A 22,961-nucleotide genomic window follows, 5' to 3' on the forward strand; every position below is an offset into this window, starting at 1 on the left:
ATTGTCCAATTATGACCAATTTGCAGAAAATGTACCTGATGCTTTCCTAATTGCTGTCCTAATGGATGATATTTTATTGTGTAGGTTCCAGGAAACTGCTAAGTTGATGGTAAAAGATTGCTGAATGTTTTGCAAAAGGTGTCTCAAAATCCTTCTCTCTGGGCTCTCAGATTGTTTTTAAGTTTCTGTTGTCTGCATATCTGATATATTCACATATCTTTGCAATCACTGTTTAAGAGGTCAGCAGGGTTTTGTGGTTTGACCCCAGCCAGCAGCCAAGCACCATGCTGTCGCTGCCGCACTCCCCCACCAGCGGGATCTTGCAGAGAATCAGAAGGGTAAAAGGCAGAAAACTCATGGATTGAGATAATGGTAGCTTAATAGGGAAAGCAAAAGTCACACACACAAGCAAAGCAAAACAAGGAATTAATTTGCTGCTTCCCGTGGGCAGGCAGCTGTTCAGAAATCTCCAGAAGAGCAGGGCCCCATCACGTGTAATGGTTCATTGGGAAGGCAAACACCATCACTCCAAAAGTCCCTCCCTTCCTCCTTCTTCCCCTTCCTTTATATACTGAGCATGATATCGTATGGTTTGGAATATTCCTTTGGCCAGTTGGGGTCACCTGTCCCAGTTGTGTCTCCTCCCAGCCTCCCATGCACCCCCAATTTCCTCCCCAGCATGGCAGTATGAAAAGCAGAAAAGGCCTTGGCCTCTGTGTAAGCCCTGCTCAGCAATAACAAAAACATCTCTTTATGATCAACCCTGTGTTCGGCACAAATTCAAAACACAGCCCCATACTAGACACTGTGAAGAAAACTAACTCTACCCCAGCCAAAACCAGTACAACAGGGTTTATTCCAGATTCGAGGGAACGGGAGCTAACTTCCTCACTTGGCAGAAAGAGGATTACTTAGTCCTGTGATTTGACATTGTACTCTCCAGTGTGTTGAGACAAAGAAGCTGTTTGCATCTGAGGGGAGGAAGGACTGTGTGCCAGGTGAACTGGGATGGATCAGATGTAATCTTTCCTGTGCAGTTTTTGAATGAGGTGTCTTGTCAGTCTCACATGCCCACATCCAAAATGTAGGTACTGGGCTTGATATAAGGATTTTGGAAACTCTATGTTGATGCTACTTTGTCTTATAGGAGACTCTCCTTAAAAGATGCCTTACTTCTCAATTCCTGTGCATCTAAATTTCATTTTATCTAATGGCTGTCAAATATCAGGGGAATAACTTGCTTTTGAAGGAGGGACTGGAATTCTAGTGAATGGTCTACTTAACTTTGTTCCCTGTTGGGGTGCTTCTGTTTTGGCCTAAACAACCTTGAATTTTCTACAGAAAGAAATTGCAAGGCAGGAGTTGGGGGAGAGAGCAGGTCCCCACTTCAGCCAGAGTTGTGATACGGGAAAGTGTATGTTAGGATCTTCTCTGATCAGAATAAGATGGAAATTATTCTCCTGCCTGGGGCTGACCTGTAGGTAAAAGACACGTGCTAGGAAGGTGTAGCTCATTTGCATCATGATTTCTTCCTTTGGCTGCAGGTTGGTTCAAGGAATGATCTGGCTTGGTTCTTGAATGCAAAGGGCGTGGTGACCCTTCCTTCATGTAGATTGACATGACTGCCTGGGGGCTCGTTGTAGTGAGCTGTTGTTTCTACTCTGCCTTAGTAACAAAACTGTTGTCCTAGCTGCCTGTCACACCTTGTCTCTCTGAGAGGTCTCAGTCCTTAGCTCAGCTGCTTGCCTGATCTTTCCCTAGCTTGTACTTGATCCCCATAAAAGCGCATCTTTTCTCATGTCAGCTGAGAACACTCAGAGGTGTAGGTTAGTGAGTGGTGAGCAATGAAGAGGGTAGAATTCAAGAAGCAGCAGTTGGTGGGGTAGGGAACTTTGTACCTTTCTGGTTATCCTTTGTGCCCATAGCAGCAACTGCTGGGGGGAGTTGACTCTCCAAGGAGAGAGGGTAGCACTGGGTTTTTCTTGAGTCGCTGGGACATTGATAGACTGCCTTTAAGGGATTGGTGAAAGGTAACCCTTTGTCAGAACACATAAACTCACTGTATCAAAGTCTGCAGCACCATTTGAAATATTTTAAGGTTAAAAAAGGGTGGAAATTGTTAACAAATAGTGGAACACAAGTGACTTCATAAGCCATCCTGTAAAGATTGCTGGTCCTGCACACATCATGTCCATATCATGGCACTCATGAACAACTCCCACTTTTCACTAGAAGTCTTTGGCTGCCTGTTGGAAGACTGTGCTGAACCTGACAAGTCTGCTGGTTAGAAACTGCCTGTCTCAGTGCTAAATGTATTTTATGGTCAGCTTGCACAAGCTTGTTCTGTGCCAATGTTGTCCTTTAACTTAAATGGCTCTTCTCCTTCTCTGATGTTTACTCTCTAGATGTATTTATAGACAGCAAACATACCCCCTCTGAGATTTCATTTTGCTAAACAGGCTAAGTCTTTTCTTCTTATTCTTTTTTTCTTTTTTTTTCTTTTTTTTTTTCTTTGTATTAAAAACTCTTTATATTCTGCAGTTTGAGTTCATCCCTAAGCACATAACCAGGACAGTATGCTGCATCTCTCATAGTCTTACCAAGGCCTTGAATGATGGTATTACAGCTTCCTCATCTCTAGTGGAATGTCCTTGCCCAATTATTCTAGAATTGTCATTGATTTTTTACCCCAGTCTTTCCCACAGGAGGCAATTTGTACTTAGTGCACCTCATTCTTTGTCCTCCGCCCAGTTGAGGGGCTGCCAGCTGGGTGTACTGATCACCTTTCCACTTATTTGACTGTTTTCTCTCCAATTTCTGTTATTCCAGTCCTCCAGGTAATCCAGATTTTGCCTTTCGGTTATTTTGAACTCCCTCTGTGTTGAAAATACTGTTGTTCCTCCTGCTTCTCAGAGAACTTTATTTTATCTTTTTCCAGTGATAGATAATTTTTTTTTCTGAGTTCTCTGTCAGACTCGTAATCTGTTCCCCTCTGGTTTAGAGGTGGATTTCCAGCTCTCTCCCTTACCTTTTTTCTATCTATTTGATATTGTTTTTCCTTTCATACAGCCTCTCTCTTTCTTTCTCATGTTAGGCTTGTGTCTCCTTTTTTCCTAGCCATCACATCTCCTTCTGCTTACTTCTCCTTTTTGTTATCTGGGTGCAAACAATACCTCACCTCTAATGGGAGTACTTCATTCCTCTAGTAGAAATCTTTCTCAGCTGTATGTTTTTTGCTCTGTGCATTGACCAGAGCTAAAGAGCCATGTCATCCTGTATATCTTCATGCATCTTCTCCTTTTCTTTCTTTCTTTTCTTCTGTCATGGCTGCATATTCCTGTTTGAATTTGAAGTGCTTTTCTCAGGGATGCTCAACATGCTTAATCTTCTAATTTGCTGTTGATGCCTACAATTTTTTCAGGTCTTCCCATTACTGTCATAATTTCAGGTCTTTCCTTCCTACCTTCATTTTCAAAAGCATGGAAGAACCTACTACTGCGCTTACGACTTATTTTCTGTTGCTAGGTCCCTTCATTCTTGCCTATTGACTCTTTAAATGCTCCACTCACTTGTCAATGTAATTTGTTTTCTTCGGTTGCTATGTCAAAGAATTACAGTTCTTTTCCTAGATCTAATCTTGCTGTGTTTCAACATGGATCTATGTTGTAAGTGAACTGTCCTTTCCATCATTTGGTAGGCAGTGGTCTTCTCTGATGGCAAGAATCTTGGACAAAGCTGTAGCTTTCAAAGCTGGAATGCTGTACAGGTAATTCTTTTTTCTTGGGCAGGAGAAAACCCAGTTGCATCCTAGGAGCTGACAGCCAGGGAAAAATGATTGATATGAGTCTATCATGTACTCTGACTTTGCCTTGGAGGAGAAGGAATGGTTTTAAGTGCATGAAGCCCAGTATGAAATCCATTTCCTCTAGGAGTCACAGTGACTGACTGAACACTGAAATGCAGGAGATGTTGGTACTACCTTGCCTTACACTGCTGTAAGGGACTCTGAAGTAGTTTCTGGCCCTTACCAGCTTCTTGGGGAGGTGTTGAGGTAATTTGTCCCAAGTGAGCTCACAAGGCATAGCAAGGTATTTGAAAATCCTGAAAGGACTCAATTAGCTTCAACTCTTTGCTGGGGATGTTGTCTGATTCCCCTTTCACCTCATAAGGCTCTTGCTAAATCAGAATCCTATGTTGTATCCCACCATTACCATTTTGTAAAACAACGTCACTGGATAGTGGGTTTGATTGTTTCTTTTTCTCTTCTCTGAAGCCTTCCACAACAACTCTGAGCCTTCCTTTGCAGTTCCAGGCCATGTGGCTGTGCTCAAATTCATCATTTTCCTGATCAGGCAGTGGTTTTGTGAGACACCTGGACCTGACCACTAGGTCATCAGTTGCATCTCCCTTGGTGACCTAGAGCAGGACCAACGTGCTGACAGAGACAGGATACTGTTTCTTGGCCTCTTTGTCCACATGATCTGGCAGCGACATTTTGCGTTAGCCCATGAGGGCTGCAGATCCCAGGAGTGCCTGCAGACAGTTGGATGGTCAGGCCCCTGTGCTCTCCATGGGATAGGGCTGGAAGCAGGAAGGAGATGCATTTCTTTCAGCAAGTGAGTGTAGGGGAGAAGGTAGTTCGGTGCAACCCTCACAGATACTGTCAGAAGGATGGTGTGAGCAGTCACTGCTGTTCAGCAGTTGGCAGTGTCTGCTTTTGCTTTCGAGCATATCTATTAGGTTTTTTCTTTAAAACTTCATCATAGTGCTCCCCATTATGCGTATTGTTTGTAGTTATTAAACATACTTGTTTTGAGATAACTCTCTGCAATATGGCACATACATAATTAGGTATAATTAACTCCAATTAACCATATTAAGTTTTGCAACACTTCTACCATATTTTGAAGCTGGCTTGTGACTAACAAATCCACATTTGCAGGTTCAAATTGTACAAACTCATCTATATTCCAGGAGTTCCCTTTTCAGCACTATGCCTTTGAATCCAATAATTTGTTGTTAAGTTGGCTGCATAATTAACTTGCAGCCTGCAGGAGTCTGAGTGCAGGATCCTCATGGTCCATCATTGGCCTTCTTCACATGATGCTTCTGGGGAGCTGCTGATCATGACAGCATCTCAGTGCCCAGTTTACAAACTCCTTACCTTGACAAAGGTGATTAGATGAATACATACTATGTTTGACAAAGGCCCAAGTACCACACATGGTGAATAACCCTTCACTTTTCTTATTTAAACACTGAGCCAAAATTTTTAAAAATTCTTTTTAAAGTCCACCTCTCCCTACTTTTTTCTTTTAGTGTTAATTTTGTTCCTTTTGTTGTTCTTGTTGGAAAGAGCTCTGAAGTGCCATGCATTAAGAAGTTCTAAAGAACAGATGATTGATTGAAAGACAAATGCAGTTTGGCAATAGGAGCAGGGTGCTAATGCAGTTTATATATGAGCATACTGTGGCATATTGCAGCACTCTCTGGTGCATCCTGCACCTCCAGTGAAGTAAAACTGGCATTTTCTTTTGCATCTCAGCCTACTGCTTGAAGGTGGCCCTTGGTCCTCTAGATGCTGACACATTTCTTAGCTTATTGCCTCCCAAACAACAGCTGAAAACAGCAAGAGTGCTAGTGTGTATTACAAGGTCTACCCCTTGTCCTGTTCATGAAAAACAGAAAGTGCACGCACATTAGATGCCAGAAATGCTGACATTGACAGAAAAAGGTCTCTCAGTTGGCCTCCATACAATACAGTTTCTTGACATCCATGAAACAGTTCATCACTCCCCTATTTTTTAAGGCTGCATGGGTATTAATTTTCTTCAGGTTATAATCTAGCTGTCACTTATTTTAATGGACTTTGGATCAGACAGGCCTGAGTTTTTTTATGGTTTCCATTGCAATGTTAATTAACTTAGCATGCAGATTTAACTACGAAGCTCAGAGATTTTATTTAGTTTTTATAATTTAATTGTGGAAACATGGCAGTAAATGCAGATGAGAAATTATGTGCAATTAATATTGACCCAGAACAACTCAAATGTCAGACACTTGTCTCTGAAGACTTACTAAGAAATCCAATGTGTTTAATACTGGTTTTGTAGTGTGGGGTTTTCAAACAACCTTGGTACTGACCTGTCCTTTCTGAAGCTGTATTCTTTCTAAAGTCAGGGCTGTGTGAAACCTTGATATCTGCAAGTGTCAACACAGAAAGTCAGAGAATCCTGTCACTTGACCATGTTAGCAGCAGCTAACCTCTTGCAACTTATTAAAAATGCTGAACTACAAATAGGTGGAATTATCGTCTGTCTGGGTGTGGATATGTGTGTGAGGGCAGTTAGGAGATTGTTTTGTTTTCACAGGTTTTAAAGGTATTTAATTTAGAGCCATTGATAGGCAGCTCACGGAAAGTTTGGGGACTGACATGGCTTTATCACAGCCTTTGCCTGGCCTGAAGGAGCCTGTGCAGTGGTGGGAAGGGGTTTCAGTTTCCATGCTGACCTTGTCCTTGGCATGGCTTGTAGACTGAAATAAAATGTGTTGATACTAGTCTGCTGAAATCTCCATCTGGAGAAATGGCTCAAAGGAGCACTGGGACTTGCACTGTAAGTGGCAAAAACTACTGTAATGAAGAAATGAATAACCTCTTGTCATATCTGCTGGCAACATTAGTAGTCACAGGTTTGAGGTAAAACTTTTTATCTGTCTGGATACTTCACTGGTAAACATGTAACCTGACAAGGTATAAAAAAAAACATTACTGAGAGTGTCCAAGAACAGACTGGCAAGTATCTGTGAAAGGTCGTTCAAATAGTGCCGTTCCTGCTGAAGCTGCCTCTTTATCCTCGTTTTCTGAGAGGCTGACACGTTGCTGCACTTTTCGGTTATAGTTTGGTATTTCAAGAAATGGAAAGTCCCTAATCTGCTGTGGGCCTGGTGTAGGTGAAAGAGGTTTTCTCCTGACAGTGGTCATCCTCAGGCTTCTGGGATGGCCCATCACCTACGAACCTTCACATGGTGTCTGTCATAGCACCCTGTGGAAACTGAGGGAGGGCACAAGATCTTGCCTCTTATGCAGCACTTGAAATGTGGTTTTAAGTGCATGAAGTTTAAACCCCCTGTAATTACTGAGGTATCTGTGGCTGCAAATGTCACTAATAGCTCAGGCAAAGAGGCAGAAATAATGAGGTTCCTGAAATAGTTTCTAGATTTGAATTGGAGGTAGCAGGGGTTGTGCAGGGTGTGTCTTTAGATTCACCACCCAGTAAGAGGGGAGTGAGCAAGGAAGACTGATTGGAGGGATGCTTGTGCATTGCAAATTACAGGGGAGCAGCAAAACTTTTTTAGTTTAAAACCAATACATGGAGAGGCAGTATTAAAAGCGTTTCAGGAGTCAAAAGGCACAGTGACAAGAAATTGCACAGGTTAAACTGAGTGTCACATTGCTAAACTGAGTATTAAAGTGAAAGGATGAGAGGACATAGTCTTAAGCTGTGCCAGGGGAGGTTTAGGTTGGACATTAGGAGGAATTTCTTCACAGTAAGGGTGATTAGACATTGGAATGGACTACCCAGGAAGGTGGTGAAGTAGTCCCTGGAGATGTTTAAGGAAAGACTGGGCATGGCACTTAGTGCCATGGTCATGCTTAGTCCCAGCTGACATGGTGGTGTTCAGTCATAGGTTGGACTGAACGATCTCAGAGGTCTTTTCAACCTAATTGATTCTGTGATTCTGTGTGAAAGGCACAACTGCAGGGACAAGTTGTGGATTGGTGTTTCTGGAACATATGCATTATGGTCTGCACAAGACTTAGGTGTTTGACTGCTGTGTCATCCTTTTTCTTCTGGCTCACCTCATTTATCATATTTCTGTCTTTGGTCTGCTTGGGGAAGCTCCATGTTGCAGGAAATAAAATAAATGGTGTATTGTGCCTGGGACAGGATAGGGAAAGAAAGAAATGTGTCTGTGCTGTGCTCTTGCTAAAGAGTGTCTCTCCCATGACTCCCTGTGCTATAAGTAGTCCCATCTTATGGTTTTGCATTTGAAAAGCTGTCATCAGGCATGAATAGCCATGTTTCCAATATATATGATCCCTCATTCCCTCCCTACACATTCATTTCATCTGCCACGTAACACAACCTTGGGCAACAGGGCACTGGAGGGCAGAAAAAGTCTGTACCTGAGCAATTGTTAGGTGTTAGAATAAGGTTCCCAAGATTCACTGCATTTTCACAGCCTCAGCCCTTTCCCATCATATGTAGGCTTTCAGAAAAGAGGGAAAAAATGCATTCCCTTCCTCCTCCATTTCCTGCCCTGTTTTTGAAGGCAGCCTGAAAGCAACAAGATTTGGAGCAGAGTGATGAAGGAGCCTGCAGCTTACTGCAATTTTCAGTGCATTGTCTCTCCACATGAAGAGCTGAAAAGCTAAGCTGGGACAAACAGCCACTAATTGCTGCTCCTGCTTCTCCTGGAAAAGCTCCATGTAGGTCTATGAAGAGAGAGACTGTATGGGCAACTGCCTCTGAGCATTGGCCCCATACTCTTCTTTGTTACACGTAGGAGAAGATATGCAGTGGCCTAAGATCATTTTGATGGCATGCTTTGCAGCACATGTGCACACTGTAGCTGCTTCACCTGCTTCAGGGCATCTGACGTTGTTGAGCTATGTGTAGTGACTCAGAGGGCTTTCCCTTGATGGCACATAAAAGTTCACTTGCAGAACATCAACTTACGTAAAAGTTTGAGCTATTTTTGTTCAAGTGCATTGCCAAACGTTTTTAGACTTGCTAAACTTCGTGCACACTCCATTTGCCAAATCCACCACTTTGCTACATCCAGTGAGAGGGTATCAAAATCCCTCTGAAGCTTTTAGGGACTGCAGTCATGCAGAGTGCTCTGTGAACACAGCCATATTGCTTGTGCATCCAGATCTCAGGGGCAAGCTGCTAATTTGTGCACAGTGTAATTCCCACTTTCTAAAAGTTACCAAAATACTAAAAAAATCTAATGCAGGAACTACTGCTCAGATTTAGAGTGTATTGAAATAGACAAGGGTTAATTCTCATAGATTTCAGTTGTTAAAACTGTGATGATGTGAGTGTATTCAGTCTTATCTTTGCTGTTACACACAAAAAACCCTGTACATATCTCTGGCTTATTTCTCTACTCCAATACATACCATGGTCCATTGCACTGTGCTTTGGTTCCAGGGTATGTTTTGTCAGTTCTTCAAAGGGGAGCTGTGTTTTTTCATGAAAACTTCTAAACCTGATTCAGTTTCCATGAGTCCGTCTGCCAGGCCTCTGAACATACTTATTTCAGTAGGGAATGCTTGAAACATTTCTCCTTCTTTCCCTTCCCTTTCCTCTTTTCTTAAATGCAACGTTCTGACTACAGGAACCATCCTTCATGCGTGCTTTTATTTCTTTCTGTGCCCTACCTCCACCGGAATTAAAATGGGAGTACCTGCATAGTTTGGATTCTGTTTTTTAAAGTACTTTTTTTTCTTTGTCACAATGGCATTGGTGTGAGAGATGCCTTCTTGTAAAAATATTTTCCAAATGTCAGATTTTTTATGAATTAATTTGTTTGTTGCTCCCTGCTGCGTCCCAGGACACTTTGAAAATGAGACTTTTTTTCCAAGTGTTTTGTCCTGCTCTCCTGCTGTGAATATTTATATACATCAAGTTGCAATAAAACCAAACAATTTTCTCATTAGCAATGCAGTCTGCAGAAGTCAAATAATTTCTCCTGTGGTTTTTGTCAGGGACATTGTGCACTTGAAGCAGCAGAGAGGAAAAGATGTTTCAAAAAAAGAGGACTCAAGATTAATGTCATGCATCCTAATAGAAGTCTCGAAATTAGCCCTTTCATCATACCATATTTATTGGTTTAATTTGCTTTGGTGGCATTTGGCATAGGTACATGAAGTATGAATGTGCTTTCATGGTACATGCACAGGCAGAATGTAAAAGACAGAGCCCTTTCACATGGGGAGAACCTGAACCAGACCGTGTCCCTGAATGACATTTGGTGAAAGCAACACTATGGGGACTGAAGGTGGGACTCCCTAAATGCTGAAGCATATCTTGCTCTAGACAGGTGTGTGTTCAACAAGTGAGCTAACCTGGGGCTTCACACGTGGAATCTTTGTTGCAGAATTCAGAGCAGCCTTTTGGATATGCCCCTTTGTGCTGGCAGAAAGTCCTCACAGCTTCGGCAGCTGGAAGAGGAAGGAGCTTGCAGTGGTCTTTGCTCCCCTTATCTCCAGGAGGGCTGAGCAGAGCTCCAGTGTAAGCACAGCCAAGTCTGGGTTTTCTATGAGTGAAGTGCTTGTGGATCACAACAGACACTGCTGCTAGGATGAAGTCTGTGTGCTCACAGTTTTGTCGAGGCTGTGGAGAAGTCAACAGCTTCCCTTGTTGGTAATTTGCACCTGGCAAGTACTTAGCTGCCTCGTGGGTCAGTGCTGCAGACCATGCAGGGGTGATGTGTGTCCATCAGAGTAATTTTGGGGAAGAAGGAAGGGGAACAAAGGAAAGAAGTCATGGCATTAACAGAGCACGAAGACAATAGCCACCAGTGGTCTGCAGCACTGATGAAGGTGGCACAATAACTGAGCCAACAAAACTACCCATGAGCTTGGATGGTAGTCACCCATTAGTTGGTGTCTTGTTCCCAGTATACTAATGCAGACCAGCAGTTTCAGAGACAGTTCAATAAGCAGCATGTGCGTGTGGGTGAGGAACGTGCGTAGTTTTCCTGCTGGAAAGCACATGAGCTTCACAGGGCAAATAGAGGCTAGTTATATATTTTCTTTTTAGCTTTCAGAAAGGTTTTAGGGTGGCTTTGGGCTGCTGATGGTTTTGCTTGGATGCAGTTCTTGAAACTTGTATTGATTTCCATAGCAGGATGTCTGCTTCCGCCCTGTTGGTGTGTCGGTTACCACAGCATCAGATATTTGCCATGAGCAAAGAACAGGGTTAATATCTGTTGTGTGTGTATCTTCCCTTGCTCTGTTCCCTGGTGGGGCAATCTCTGCGGTGGTTTATTAAATAGTTCTTGTTCTATGTGCCTGTTCCTCTCCAGTGAACTCCAGCAGTGGAGATGGAGTTTGTAAAAGAGAGAGCATATTTTCTCTGTTGTTTGTCTCATGCTCTGCCCATTTGTAAGTACTTAGCATTGACAGGCTCTACAGATCTGTTATTATTTCTTTAAGATGAAATCCCACAGTCACACAAATGTCAAAACCTCAGCCTTGCTCCCTCTGTGTTGCAAGAGACTTCTGCTGCAGCAGTGATGATGTACAGAGTGGTGGTATCTCATCTCCAGAACTGCCTCTCCTCAAAAGCCCTCAAAAGCTGGGATGGACAAAGAACTCTATGGAGCAGAGCAGGCATTCCCCAAGAATATTTTCAGTTTTGCTTCCCTCTCAGTAGAAGGCTATATACTTCACAGTGGCCCTGTGAAGCTCACTTCTTTTTTTATTCACTTTACTTGTTCACACAGGCACTGTCACAGCAGTTACTGAGCTACACCCTCTGACTGATGAAAATGCTTAACTTGCAGGGAGATGGCTGTTTATTCTGGAGGTCAGTGCAAACATTCAGGAATACTTCCAGGATTTTTTCCAGTGGTCCACTTGGTCCTTTTTGCCTGGACTGTGTGTCTGTGTCACTTGTGTCACCATTTGGGGAGTGTCCAGTATATCAGCTTGGAGCTACAATGATGGGCACTGGCCAGGGTAAAGCATCTGCATGAGTGATGTACTATGACCTTTTCCATCTCAGATTTTGTTTTCAGGGAGGAATCCATGTGGGATTAGCACCTGAAATAAGAAGTGAAAGAGGGATGTGATAAAAAGAGGAAAAAACTGTACTGAGGGGAGTTACATATAGAGAGGGGAGATGAAGCAGGCGAAAGCAAGCAGTTTAGCTAAGAAATGTTGCCACTAAGAGTGAGATGTGCCTTGTTTTTTTAGTATTTAGTGGTGAAAAAAAGATGCTGGAAGACTGGCTTTTATACAGGTGGAAAGATAAGATACCTGGGCTCTGTGCCTGTCCACTCATTTATATTCAGAATAAGCTATTGATAAGTCTGTTTTTCCAGGCTCATAAAGCCCAGGAAACTCAAGAGCTGGTCAGAGACAACAATGGGTCTGGATGTGGTGCTGCAGGGTTAGTCATGGCAGAGCACTTTGATGGCTGTCCTGGAGTCTCAGCTACAGACAGTGTTTGTTTTTGTTTTTGTTTCTTTTTCAATTTGGAGACTATTAGAAAAATGTGGAAATCTGCATCTTCCCCCCCTGCCTCCACCCTTCCTTCCCTTTCTGCCCCACGTTTGATGGTTCCTTACTCTGTATGCAACAGCAGATGTGGTCTTGCAGGGAGGGAAGGGCAGATATCAAAATTGTCCAGATGAGGCCCAGGAAACAGGGAGAGATCAGCTGAAGAGCTGGTAGGAAATGTAGGCAGTAGTAAGGGTCTGTGCCAGTGGGTACATCTGCAGAAGAGAAGTGGAGGCAAAGCCACAACAATCACCGCCCAGAAGGTGATGGGAAAATCAGAGCACACTGAGAGGACAGCAAAGAGTGAAACAAGCAAACCTGCCACAGGGAAACCCCCTGTGTATCTCTCAGGTCCCTGTTCTTTGCAGAGAGCAGCACAGAGAGGAGCTGTGAAAATGAGAGGGGTTTGTGAGGTAAGAGAACAACTCAGGCAGTCAGATGTGCTCAGTCAGAGAAAAGACAAGACAACTGTGTTTACTCATACATAAAAGGCTGCTGCGAAGATAAAAGAGTTAGACCAATTATTTCCAGTCGCTGGCAAAGGTTATTCAAAGATAATGAATTTTGAGGGCCATCAAGGAAAATCATTAAAATAATCCAGTGAAACTTGTAACTTGTCAAGTTTTAGTTCTCTTGAAGCAGAAGGAAAGGATATCAGTGGGCATGTGATCAGCAACATAACCGAGAATATAGCTGGCAACCAGGGCCAGTTGTGAAATAGCCAGTGGAGCCACCACCTTTCAGAGAGCTGGCAGGACAGAGCTAAAATACGCTGCTGTGTGAAGGGATGCTTTCCTCATACAGATTCCAGCAGAGCTTTAAATCTTGGACCCTGCCTTCCCAGCAGAAGGTTCAGTTGCTGAAGTTACAGAAGGGCTCTTTTGAAATGAGGAAGGAGCAGTGAGCTTTGCTTTTTACTTTTTACTTTTTACTTTTGCTTTTTACTTTTGTGATTTGATAATGATTAATAGTTATAGTGATATGTACTTTAATCCAGTTTTATGAATGTAGTAGCTACATCTTGTCACTCTATATGGATTTGTATGTCACCGTGGCATAGTGCAGATTAGTTGAGTAATATTAAGTGCAGAAAGGGAGTAGTCTGCAGAACATTTTCATCTGGCCTCTACCTTCCCCAGAAATGCCAAAGCATGTAGAGGCATGATAGTTGATTAAGATCTTGGATTTCAGCACTGGACTCAATGACCCACTAGGGTGTTGTGTGTGTACAATGAAGTAATGGCACAGAATTTATGAAGGCAAATTGGCCTGATTTGCCAAACCAAGATGTAACACCTAACAACTCTGGATACACTAGGTTGACTCCAACTTTCATTGGAGTGCAAATTCTAGCCAGAGAGAGAAAGTCGACAGTAAGAGCAAGTTATAAGTGGTAAATCTAAATGAAAGATCCAATCAATCTTCCACTGTTTATTTTAGTAACTTCCGCTGAATGGTCTGTGACAAGAATGCTGTAGTATTAACCCAGATTCTTATCTCTAATGAGGGCAATTTTAAGCTAGATTCTGACATTCTTGCTTTAATTAAACTTATTGGCATTTTAAATCCATTTGCTTGCTAAGAGACAGATTACTATATAAAGGTCTAACCAAATATTATGGGAAAACTATAATCTAGTTTTACTTATACCTAGCTCTGGCCCCATCTTCATTTTTGCCATGCATTCTAGTTTATTCTTGAATATTGTGTTAATGCTGCTGGGATATTGAACTGAATATAGAAGACCATCTTAATATGGTCTATGTTTATTTGATCAAACCCTTGATCTAGTGCTTGAAATTTCTTGCATGTCTCTGCTGACAAATAATTCACTGAGTCTGGCATGCAGTAATTCTTTTGCACTGACTGTCATGTTTTCATCTGGTCCAAGGTTATTTCTCCTCTTGCTTTCCACCTCCCTTCTCTGGCAGCCGTTCTCACCCCAACAGAAGGATGCTGCATGGAAGGCATACCCCCTGCAGACACCCTGTGGGTACTTCTTTCTTAATGTTTTCTGTAAACTGTGGCAGCTGGAGAGCATGTACACAACACATTGAGCCTGCTTCATCGGCTGGCAGAGGGAAAAAGACAGAAACCTGCAACCTGAAGCCACTCTAGTTGTCCCATGCCAACCAGACTATTAACGTGAACAGAGCCTGCTGCCCACTTTAGGATAGTTCACTGAATCTACAGGAAACCTTATTCCATCTAGAAGAGAAATTGTCACAGTAACTGGAAATTAAATGTATTATCCCTACATCACAGGGTAGGCAGTGTTTATTTGTATGTGTCTGTATAATCTAGTGTAGCATTGGGCAGCAGTCTGACCTCTGGACTGATTTTGCAGGTGGGCTTACATCACCAGAGACTGTTCTTAATTTCCACAGGAGAGCATGAGGGGAGAAAGAAGATGCGTTACTCCTACACAAAGCATGCAGTCACAGTGAATAATGAGTGATGTCTCTGCAAGTAGCCCTGCAGTCCTTTATGAGGTAACGTGGTCTTTGACGTCAATGGCAAGCTTACTTCCACAAAAGCTGAACCGGGACTGCAGGATTTGGTTTCATAGGGTTTTATGAAGCACAACTGTCGAAGCCACTGAAAGAAATCAGGATGTACTTCACTGGCAGTCCTCCTGGTTTATCTACTCATGATGCTTTTTGCTGCTGCCTTGGTTTATGGCATTGCTCCTCTGGTGTGTATTTTTGTGTCCACACTCTTCTGTCTGTTTTTCTTCAACTACTCAGTTAAGACCATGAAGTGGGTGAGTAGGGTAGGTTTGTTACTCAACAGCTTCAATCTGAGTCACTCTTGCAGGAAATGAAGGGGGACATGAGCTGTTGGGAATTCAGTAGGGCGCCAACTGCTGCCTTCGTGTTCAATTTGTGCAGAAGGGCACTGTTTGTAGCCTTTGTTTGCAATACAATCCCTAAGCCAGTAACACCCAGCTGTGTATTCGTGCTACACTGCAGGGTCAGTCATACTGCTTTTTGTCTCCCTGTGGGAAACAGCATCACGAAACTGCGGGGGAAAACACATGTCTCCAACAGAAAAGTCTGAGTGCTTAAGAGAAACGTGTGCTTTTGGGCAGTGGGGCTTTTGGTGGAATTACATGCTGCGATAATACCTGACTCTCCAAGCAAAGGCGTACGTGAGTGAGAATAGATAATCTCACCTATTTGTGAAGCCCTGGTAAGGACATAACATCATTAACCCAACCTGTTTTCCCTGCCTGGCACTTTGGAATTATATTCCACTTGATTTATTTGTTTAGTGATGAACTTCATTTCCAAATGCTACTGTTCATACTGGGAACTTCCCGTGGTCCCAGGAAACAGCTTTCACTCATTGTTATAGACAGACACCTCTTTCGGTAAAAACTGGGAAAAATTTCTGGTCCTAAAGCAGTTGTCAGGGATGAGCAAAACATGACTGTGTGTGTGAAGAGAAGAAACATGAGAATAAAACCAGCAACAGTCTTAAGACCAGTCTTAAATGAAATGCATTTTTCAGAGGTGGGGATAAAGGCAGTTTTTTGCAGCACCTCAAGAGAGGTTCATGGGAGAGCTTTCTGTTTTGGAGCAGAAAGCCCCATGGGGAATATGGTGCCTATGGGGAAGGCTCTGGCTGAGTTCACTTGAAGAGTGCATTGATCCTGGTGGATGGAGGGAAGCAGGCACAGCCAGAGTGGCCAACACCAGCCAGTTTGTTTGCAGGCTGTATTTTCTGCAAGACCTACAGATCAGGGACCAACTCTTGTCACATTTTAGGAGAGGTGTAAGTGAACTTCCCAGCTGATAAGGACCACATAGTTGTCTAGCTTTCAGTGCCTTCTGTTCTTTGATAGCTTCTGTGCCAACTTACAGCTGCATTTGTGTTACCTTCCCCTCCCACCCCCATCTAATTCCCTGTAGTGTAGTTGTGGGGTTATGCTTTCTCCGTGGAAGAAGGGAATAAGCAACATTGGTTTGGTGATATCTGGGATCCCTTTCTCAGTGCATTTTAGACATTTCTGTGTGTGGTGGATTGACCTTGACTGGACACCAGGTGCCCAACCAGCCACTTTATCACTCCTATTGTCAGCAATATGTTGGGGAAGAAATTAAGATAGAAAATCTTATGGGTTAAGGTAAACACAATTTAACTAAGCAAAAGCAATGTCCATATGTGGAAGCAAGGGATAGAAGATTTATTTGTCATGTCCCATCAGCAGGTGAAGTCCTGCCACTTCGTGGAAGGTAAGACATCAGTATGTGTAAGTGGTAGCTCCAGAAGACAAACCTTGTAATAAAGAATGTCCCCAGCCATTCTTCCTTTTAGCTTTTGTTGCTGGAGCAGATATCATATAGTAGGGAATATCCCTTTGGTCAGTTTCATTATTCCCCCCCCCCCCCCCCCAGAATCTTGCCCACTCCAAGCCCCCTGGCTTTTGGGGAAGGAATGCTGGAAAAACAGGCTAGTGCTCTTCCATCACTGCTCAGTGATAGACAAAACACCAGTGTGTTATCAACACCTTGCTATGGGGAAAATACCCAATACATTGTAGTATCATGCTCTTTGGTTTCCCAGTTTCTGAATGCTGCCATCATTATGGGACACCACCAGAAACTTGCCTTTCTATGCTGGAGCAACCTGAGTACTTGGGCTTGTAAATACCATCCATTTCACCAGTGTGGCAGGTAGAAAGGTTATTTGTCCAAAGACTCATGGGAAATAAGTGACAGGAGGAGAATAAATCTGTTCTGGTCTTCGAATTACTAAGTCACTGTAAAATCAATTAGGTTTCTCCTAGGTGAGGGCCTTGTGCTGTTTGTTTTGGCTTGTGTCACATCAGTCATTCTCACTTGTGCTGCATAGTGGTTTTTTGACCCTGTAGACCTCAGGTTTTTTTTTTTTTCAGACACGTAGGAAAAGTTCTGCCACTTCTAGATTTACAGTGAAGTTAAGGGACATAGAGATGAAATGAAGACTATGTTTTGATGCAGATTGCAGTGCTTGGTAATAACTGTTCTGAGCCTGACCACCCTGACTGAAGTACTGCTCTGTGTGAGGGAACACAGGCTGGAGGTGAGAGACCAGGACTCCGTGCTGTAATCCCTGTGCATGTGAGATGCTGATGTCCACACCATGTTAATGCCTGCAGAATGTGTTGATATGAAAATCTTTGATGTGCTACAGGCACACTGGAGCACAGAGAGTATGGAAGAAGGGGTGCATTTCTCTGGTGTCTCACTGATTGAGTAGAGCTTAGAGCATGGTGAGGATAACACCAAGGTCGTGGGCCATTCACTTAAGAGTTGGACTCGATGATCCTTGTGGGTCCCTTCCAACTCATAACATTCCGTGATTTTGTGATTCAGAGTACTCCCTTGCCAATTAAAGCAATTACATGGAAAGTTCCAATTTGTCTCTGCTAGTGTGAGAAGATTAGGGAGAAAAATCCTCTTGGGAAGTGCTGGGACAGTGATTGTTATCAGGATTTCTCAGGTGATATGTGGAATTCAGGAGAGATGTCAGCCTCTGGCAGTTTCGGTTTTCATTAAGCTGTGCTTGCTGAGAGCCCAACCTCCGTTCTGCAAAGCCAGGTCACCATGTGGGAGGTGTGGGTTCTTGCTGGAATGATAATGTGCTGATGAGGGTTGTCCAGGAGGGGTGAACAGGAGGAGGTCAGGTGCAGACAGCTGACAAGTGCTGTTGCTGATGGAGGCTGTATTTTGATGTCCTATGAGAAGAAAAGATCACATCCTTCCATTTTGGAAGTTTTCTTAATAGAACTGGGTGCTGTGCTAGGTTCTTGGTGCCAGTTAATCAGGCAAATCTGTACAGATATACAGTGACTGGACAGTAAACTAATGCTCTAAAAAGCCTTCTTAGTTAAAGCAAGTCTCACCAGAGTTCAGCACAGTTTGACACAGATTTTGCATATTTTCCCCTGCTTATTGGAGACTGTATGTGCCAATATGGTAGTTCAAGCTGATCTTGGTTTAATGAAGAGTTTGAAATGGTCAGCTCTTACTCAGCGTCTAGCAATGCAATTTTTTGTTCTTTGAACTTGCTATAGACTCGTCAGGTCCTGCTTGTGAAAGCGAAACTGCCTTGTGACACCTTGCTGCACTGGGCTAAATACCCTGATGGGCAGTTTGTCTTCTCAGTATTGTTGTAGCTGTAATGTTCTGAGGACACTAGGCAAGATTTTGGGTGTGAATACTAAGTTTTACTAATTTAGTCAGTATAATGACAAAGCAAAGTACATAACTGGTTACCACAGGAGCTTTTAGACAGAGGACTATTTTTTTTTTGTGCTTCTGTGCCTATTTTGTTGTGAGTTGGGCTTGGGCTTTGTTTTTGATATTTTTTCTTCCGAGGTTATCTTTTCTAGAAGTCTTAGTCCTAGACAAGAGTGTAAGTTCATGCGAGGCAAGTGCTAGTCTGTGTGAAGGTAAGCACACAAGATATTAGTGACAGAAGTGTCACCAAGTGTCATGGACAGTCATTCTTCTCAGTGGCTGAACCATTTGTCAAATTGTGCTTTAAAATATATTTACATGATTGTTCTGCTTTCTTGAGCAGGCCTCTGCAATTTTATGGAGATGAGTTTTCTACTTTATAGTGGGAGGCACATGAGATGAAATCTGATGGTTTTACTTAGGTATTTGTATGCAACTCTGGCATTTAATTTTGAAAAAAAAAAAGCCAGGTTATTTTTATACAGAAAAATGCATGTTGTTCATTTCAGTGACTGCAGCAATTCTGCCAGCTCAGGCATTAAGAATCCTTTAGTAACAGTGAATGTTTTCTAGAGGACAACATAAAGTGACAACATTTACTTCAACTGCCCGAGCTGAAATTATGAAATTTGCCATGTTTTTAACCTGAATTACTACTAACACAACCACCATCTTACCTAGTGACTAGATCTGGGCCTTTCTTTGCTTTAATATAATTTGTAGTAAGAAGCAAAAACGAATATGTAAGTCACTGGGGCACTTGTAAATTTTATAGCGTAAGAGATAAGAGTGTAGCGCTTTTACTTTTTCACAATGTGTTCTCTGGATCTGCAATTAAACTAGTTAGTAGAGGAGAAGAATAAATGGTAGATTTGGGGATTTCAATTTAGAATCAAGCGACCGGTGGAGTCAGACAGGGCATGTGTTGTTGAACATGTTTATAACTGTTAGGACAAAGGAAGTGAATAGCGAGGAGAAAAGTTTGCTGATACTGCTAACCTTACTCAGAGTTCTAAAGATAAGGGCTATATCAAAGAAGGATGTCATGAGACTGAACGGAGCATAAACAGGCAGCTGAAATTCTGTGTAGCCAAATGTAAAAGAAAACACATGGGAAGAACAGTCCTATCTTTACACATAAAGGACTCTGGATTGATTGTTTTTAACGAGGTGTGAGGTCTTGGTGTTATAGTGGAGCTATGTAAATGTCAGTTCAATGCACAGCAGCAGTAAGAAAACGAGGGCACAGAACAACATAGTGCTGGAAGGGAATAGAAGGCTAAATGACAAACATCATTATTTCACTGCACGATTCCGTAGTGCTCCCCAGCCTGTCCCTACCATGCACAGTCCTAGTCAGTGATAGAATAGAATAGTTCAGTGGAAGGGACCTACAATGATCAACCAGTCCCCCTGCCTGACCACGTCCAAGCTGACCAAAAATTGAAGCCCATTATTAAGAGCATTGTCCAAATACCTCCTAACACTGACAGGCATAGAATGCTGACCACCTCTCCAGGAAGCCTTTTACAGTGTTTGACCTCTGTCTCGGTAAAGAAGTGTTTCCTAATGTCACGTCTGAATCTCCCATGAGGCAACTTTGAACCATTTCTGCATGACCTGTCACTGGATACCAGGGAGAAGACATCAGCACTTCCCCCTACTTTTCCCATTCACAAGAAACTGTAGAGAGCAATGAGGTCACCCCTGAGCCTCCTGTTCTCCAAATTAGGCAAACCCAGAGTTTACCACTGGTGAATAACTAGGAAAAAAGCAAATATACAGTGAACTCTCTTAGCATAGTCCTCAGCTCCCAGCACAGGGTCTTCCAGAGCCTGAAGTATCCCTGGAGTTAGAAGCTGGATTTCATTCCATGGATTTGCCTGATTTGCGTGGAAGATTGACTTTCTTGCTAATCCAACCTGGTGTCACACTTTGAGTTTGTCCCTGGCACAGATGGGCTGAGAGCAACGCTGGAGTGCTGCTCAGCTCCATGGCATTTGTCAGCATCTCTTCCTGTGTTTCTTTGGTAACATGTGTGTTCCTGTCTGTTATTCCCTCCATGACTGCAAGGAGCACTGCCTCCTCTGCTCTTGCTTGCTGGTGGGGAAATGAAGCATTTTTCAATTTCCCATCCCACAGCATGCCTGGGGTGGAGGAGTGTGCCTTTGCTTTGAACCATGTGCACCCTGGAGGGTCTCACCCTCTTGATGTGCTGGTGGATGTGCTGAATGGCATGAAGCATGTGGCACAGGTGACAGTGAAATGTCATGCATGCATATCTGTGCCTAAAAATGGAGCTAGAAACCTTAACAGTGGAAAGGCAAAAACCAAACCAAAAAAACTCCAACCTCAAACCCTCAGAAGAGAACAGTAAAAGAAGATTGTGTTCTGTGAAACAGGATTCAGTGAGGATTGTCCGTGGATGAACAGCTGCAAAGTGGCACTCAGAGATTTTGCTCAGAGGGTCACTAGATCACAGGAGGTCAGGGTAAAGCCACTGCACTGGAAAAGGTCTAAAACTGTTTCCAGAGAAAGCTAAGCACTTTTCCTGCTGACTCCTCACACAGTACTGCGAGAATAGCTAATGCTGCTTGAGTCTATTGCAAATTGTCAATTTTCTGTCCATTAATAAATTTTCCCCCGTATTGCAAGAATAAACTTCATGCATTGTGTCATCTTTTTCATATTGACAGGTCTGCTGTGCCACTATTGAATTAGCCCTAAGAGGATTATTTTCTCCTAGATTCGTCTTCCTTAAAATAATTCTGAAAAAGCTTTGGAAATTATGTGGACATAGTTTCCAGCACCTAATTGTTCTCAAGAGAAGACATAACTTCTTTTTTCAGAGAGGGTATGCTTATGTTATAATGATGACAACTCTGTTAATAAATTATTCCATTTGATAACATAAGAAACAAGGGCAAAAATCAGAAGACTATCAAGAGTTTTTAAGAACGGGGCAAATAACAAATGCATTGCAGATTTTCTTTTAACTTTCCTGTCTGATACATTCTCTTGAAGTGTAAACATGTTTTAAGAACAGTACGTGGGGAAATTTTGAATATGAGCTCTGCAAAGAGGAAAAAGAAAGCTGTCAGGTATTTAAAGAGATTTTTTTAAATGTCATTATGTATAGTGAAATAGGTGTATCCAAACCTCACCCCTAAATTTTTGGAATAAAATCACAAAATCTTTGCCATATAAAACTAAAGATGAAATGTAATTTTACTTCTGATGAGAAAACAAAAAACCTCAATAACCTTCAAATTATTTCTTACATGAATGGAAGTCATAACATAAAACAAACCATTATCATTTTTCCTTGAGTCATGAAGTGGAAATAAAAGACAACTGAAAGATTTGAGCCAGTCTCTGTCTCAGGACACATCACCAGAACTTCACTGAAGTGACAACTGTAACTGTAGGCTGAATTAGACCCCAAATACAAGGCTTTAGCAGTATGGTTTCTATTGATATACACTGTAGCTTTGTATTTAATAGCAACTGTATCTGGTGTAATTCTTCTGTATTTCATGTGTACGATTGCTTTTCCACAGCTCCAAAATAGATTAGAGCAAATCTGGCAAAAGTAGATCTGGTTGATGAATTCAGTCTCTTTCACCTTCATCGACGCTTCTACCTCTGTATTCTCTGACACCTTAATAAAGGATTATTTTATTCATATGTTTTGTTATTGAAAATCACAATATGAAAAAAATTGTATTTATGGAGGTGAGTGCTCTCCAAAGTCTTCAGAAAAGGTTTTTATTATTTATTCATGGTTATCACTATTATTCAAAGCATTACTATTTTATCATTCACATATTAGAGTTACTGAATAGTTAAAACATCTGATGGATAATTTATGAGTGAAAAAGGAGGACTTCTCTGTTTATTAAGAAGGTCACACAAGCAGACAGAATCCTATAAATCTTAAATGACAATTCAAGACAAAGAAAAACTTGTATTTGTTATGTCATTTTAATGAACAAGGCCTACATTCAGATTATCCTTGAATGCAGATATTAGTTGCAGATACTGTGATTTTTATTAAGGTTCTATAACAATGACACTGCTAAAATTCACAACTTCTAACAAGCAGCAGGAAGAAAGAGGATCACCACTGTGCAGGATTATCCTATTCAAGCAAGCAAATGCTGTAGATTTCTGTGCTCCTTCCTCACTTAAACTTTGTTAACATTGTGATTCAGTGGAGAATCAACAGAGTAAGGTCAGTGCTGGGCTGGTCAGCACATTGAACTTTGGCTTTTAACTGTGGATAAACTGCTCTCAGAGGTGAACACCTGGGAATAAAGTTTGAGACCCATGGCCCAGTACCACATTAATGCTTCAGATGATCAAGGGGATGTTAGGTGGGAAGGGTAGGCAGGCACTATACTCTGTGCAGTTACAAATACTGTCAGATCTCTGCCCCC

Source organism: Manacus candei, unplaced genomic scaffold, assembly GCF_025592945.1.
Source record: "Manacus candei isolate 608988 ecotype Guabito, Panama unplaced genomic scaffold, ASM2559294v1 h1tg000010l, whole genome shotgun sequence".
Lineage (NCBI taxonomy): Eukaryota > Metazoa > Chordata > Aves > Passeriformes > Pipridae > Manacus > Manacus candei.